The sequence below is a fragment of the Cicer arietinum genome, chromosome 6 (genome assembly GCF_000331145.2).
Source record: "Cicer arietinum cultivar CDC Frontier isolate Library 1 chromosome 6, Cicar.CDCFrontier_v2.0, whole genome shotgun sequence".
NCBI lineage: Eukaryota > Viridiplantae > Streptophyta > Magnoliopsida > Fabales > Fabaceae > Cicer > Cicer arietinum.
Window position 1 is genome coordinate 55,806,459 of NC_021165.2, and position 4,404 is coordinate 55,810,862.

The 4,404-nt window shown below is 33.8% G+C and overlaps 1 pseudogene; it reads left to right on the top strand.

The window, feature by feature from the left end:
• The first annotated feature begins 1,531 nt into the window (after window positions 1–1,531).
• LOC101504578 (F-box/kelch-repeat protein At3g23880-like) lies at window positions 1,532–3,389 on the top strand (annotated as a pseudogene).
• The last annotated feature ends 1,015 nt before the right edge of the window (window positions 3,390–4,404 follow it).

The following is a 4,404-nucleotide window of genomic DNA, read 5'->3' on the forward strand; positions in this document are numbered from 1 at the left end:
AATTAATTTTTTTTTAAAACAACAACAACAAAGATTAATTAATTTGTTTTTCAAAACACCAACAATACAAGCATGTGGCCTAAGAGGGAAAAAGTAGGAGAGAAAAAAACTTACAATCCAAAGCCACCACAAGCACCACTTTGTAGAGGAGAATAACTTTTCTTCGTAACACTTTTTGAACGGAAGCTTAGATCAAATAGAAAAGTGGAGGTTTTATTTCTTAACCAAACACCATACTTGTGTGTTTTTGCTTTGAAAGAGAAGAAAAAGAAAAAAAAAAAAAAAGAGTAAACTGAGAAATGGGGGTCGCTGGCTTTTCTTAAAAGGTTAAAAAAAAATGACACTTGATCAAAATTTAAACTAAAATTATATTTGAGAGACCAAAACTAAAGAGAAATAAAATAAGGGACTATTTGTGATTCAACTTAAATACGAGATCGGATGTGCAATTAAAATAGGATTGAGCATCGCACACTAGATTTAGGAAGCAATATTGCTACCAACACCCCCTCATTTACTACCCACACCCCTCAAATGTTTAAAAAAATTAATATTCCCAAACTACCCTCCCCTTCTTCCTCTTCATTAACCTAACTCATCATCTTCTTCTTCTTCTTCTTTATTCTATCTTCATCATCTTCATTCAACACAATCTTCATCATCTTCATTTTATTCAACCTTAACCATCATTATCATTAACCATCTTCATAAATCATCATCAATTATCATTAATTATCATCAATCCCCATCAATCATCATTAACCATATTCAAGATTTTGCTAATATTTACGCGAATTCAATTTTACGTAAGTTTACGTGAACTAAGTTCACGTAGGTTTACGTAAACTGAATTCTAGAAAATATCTGTGAACTCAGTTTACGTACACGTACGTGAATTCACTTCACGTAAACTTACGTGAAATTGAGTTCACGTTGGTTTGATTTTCAATCTTCAATGATTTCCAAATCTTAATTCACACGTACGTGAATTAAGATTGCGTATATACTGAGATGTTTACGCAATTTCAGTTCACGTACATGACTTATTATTCAGCCTTCAATGATTACGCAATCTTAGTTCACGTAAGTGTACGTGAATTCAGATTGCGTACACTATGAGGATTCAAGTTTCAAACTCCATTGATTACGCAATCTGAGTTCACGTATATGTACGTGGATTCAAATTGCGTAAAGTCTGAGATTTTTAATTTTTTTAAAACATACGTGAACTAAGTTCACGTAACTCTAGAACGTACGTGAATTGAGTTCACTTAAAATCTCCAGATTAACTTTTTAATGATTTTGAGTTTTGGTTAGTGAGGTATGATGATTTTTGTATGTGAATTATGAGGTGTGATGAAAGTTGATAAATGTGAGTTATGAGATAATAAATGTGTAACATTGATGGTAGGGGTATTTTGATTTTCTTTTTAATTTTGAGGGGTGTGAATAGCAATTTGGGGGGGGGGGGGTGTTGGTAGCAATATTGTTTAGGAAGAGTATTGAACACTGAAGTTGTGAAACTTAACAAAGAAGGATTCAATGATTGAACTCTCTTTATTTAATAGTTCATACTTTATTAGGGTTTAGGGTTTGGAGAAGGAAGACACATGAAGAAGAAGAGCATGGATCTACCTCATGAACTTATAATCGAAATCCTTCTAAGGTTGCCAGTTAAGCCTCTTATACGTTTCAAGTGCGTTTGTAAGTCATGGTTTTCTCTTATCTCTCATTCTCATTTTGCAAATTCACATTTTCAACTTGTTGCCGAACACACTCGTAGAGTTGTGTTCATATCAACTTCAGCTCCTGAAACTCGATCCATAGAATTAGTAGCATCGCTTAACGTTGATTCTGTTTCAATGAACCTTGAATTTTTCCCTCTCCAATCTGATTTTTATATCGAAATTAAAGATTCATGTAGAGGGTTTATACTTTTACCCCATTATTCAAACATCTACGTATGGAATCCATCCACGGGAGTTCACAAACAAATACCTCTGTCTCCTTTTCATTCAAATATAAATGTCGATGGTTTTATTATCAATATGGTTTCGGGTATGATCAGTCAACAGATGACTACTTGGTGGTTTCATTGTTCTATGATCTAACCCCAGATATTGCAGCATCACACTTGGAGTTTTTCTCATTCAAAGCTAATACATGGAAAGAAATTGAGGGTACTTCTGGTAATTACACCCCTTATATGAGTACCTCTGATCGTAGAGTAGGGTTGTTCTTCAATGGGGCTATTCACTGGTGTGTTTATTATCATAATGAAGAATTGATGGAAGTTATTGTTGTCTTTGATTTAATGGAAAAGAAACTTCTAGATATGCCTTATCCAGATGTTTTTCACTTTGAACCTCCAGATTGTGATTTGTGGGTATTTGGAGAATTTCTTAGTCTGTGGGCTTTCAATGATGATGTAGTTTTAATATGGGTGATGAAAGAATACAAAGTGGATTCGTCTTGGACTTATATTCTTCGTCTCTCTCGTGATGCCATTATTCCCACACGGTTCTTTGTCCCGAAAGGCTGTACAAAATGTGGTGATATCGTTGGAACAGATGGTTTTATTGGATTGGTTAAGTATAATGACAAAGGAGAGTTGCTAGAGCATCGTTCCTATATTATCGAACCATGTAAACCCCATGTGGTCGTCTATACAGAGTCTTTGCTTTCACTCCCTGGTGGTGACAGCGAGCAAACTTAAGAACATGGCACAAACAAGAAGGATAAGGTACTGAAATATTCTTGCTTTGAATTTGGAGTAGAATAATTGACACATCAAGTGTTGCAAAATGCTAAAGTGGAAAAAGGTAAACAGTAGCTATATCAATTTGTTCTTGCCTATCTAAGCTTGGCTGCATAAGGACTGGGTGGTCAAGTTTAACTATGCTATCGCTAAACGTTGGCATCACCATTGGTGAAGTGCATCCTTTAGGATTAGTAGAGCTTCTATGTGCTGATTTTCCTGGGGCTGTTGTCCCCTAGTTTATTTTCCTGTTTTTTGTTTGTCTGGGCTGGGGGATCCTTTGAAGTTCATTTAGAGGCTAGGGTCCTTGTCATGATTTTCATGTATGCAGTATGCACTCTTCTATTTTACAATATCAATTGTGCCTTTGGTGTGTTTATTTTAAGTGTAAAAAAGAAGAGGGTTTAAGAAAAAGAAAATACAGTTTGCAAGGGTGATGTAAGCTGTAGAGGAGGGTATTAATTGTTAAACTGTTAGTCATAGGCATAAGGACAACATGTTTTTTTTTACTTGGAGTTTTATATGAATGCCTCTGATGATCCTAGAGTAGGGTTGCTCTGTAATGAGGGTATTCAGGAGTTGGCTTATTGTCACGATGTATCAATCAATGTTATTGTTGTCTTTGATTCTATTCTCTAATTTCGGTAGACTCTAATAACTTTGGTTGCTGTCATTTCTCTGATTCAAATCTGCGATTTACCATGCTTAATAACACGGTTTTTAACTGATATGCAGCCTAATTGACGGGTTTAATATAAAAAAATTACTAAAAAAAGAAAGATTAGAAGAAGAATTTGGAATGCCTTATTTGCTGGTTATACACGATTACAATGTAAGAAGTAACTAACTTGTAATTCCACTTGAAGTTCTGTCATGGTAGTTATATTATAGGTGCTGTGAAAAAGTTTTCCTTCCTTCCATCTTAGAAACCATAATTAAAAATCGTTTAGTAATTTTTTAGGAAAAAAAGTAAACCTTAACGATATAAGGATGAAAAATTGAGAGATATTGAAAACATGGACCAATTGCCAGCTTTGGAAAGGGGTATGAAAAATGAGCTACTTGGATGGATACCAATATTGTTTCAAGTTGATTTCAAGTCTTATACTCTTTGACATTGTTCAAGGAACTTTATAGTTATTCTAATGCCCTTAGAAATATAGCATTGGTGAATATTGTAGATATAAACAATGGTATATTAATAGCTGTTTTGTGTTCTGCATTATGACTTGAGCTTTTATTTATATTTACTTCTGATTTTTGGGGCTACTAGACAGTTTATCCTATGTCTGAAGTGTGTAGGTCAACAAGTGTGGTTCAATAGTTTCTATTTTTAATTCTAAACACAAAAGATTGTTGAATTTAATTCTATATATTTTGTATTCATTTATCGTAGATAATCAGAACAAAATAACTAAGTGCACCACATAGTGAAATGTTTTTAGACATCTTTAAAAGCATAGTCAATCGAACAAGCTTTGCCGTAATTTTTAGAAGCCACAAACTTAAGAGTATGAGCAAATGTGAATTCTTAACGTGATTTCAGATTTTCCAAATCAGAATCTATGATCAATCAAATGCAATTATTGGCTTCTTCTACAATTTATTTCTAATACATCACCGTCTTTAAACATGTTTTAAAGAGA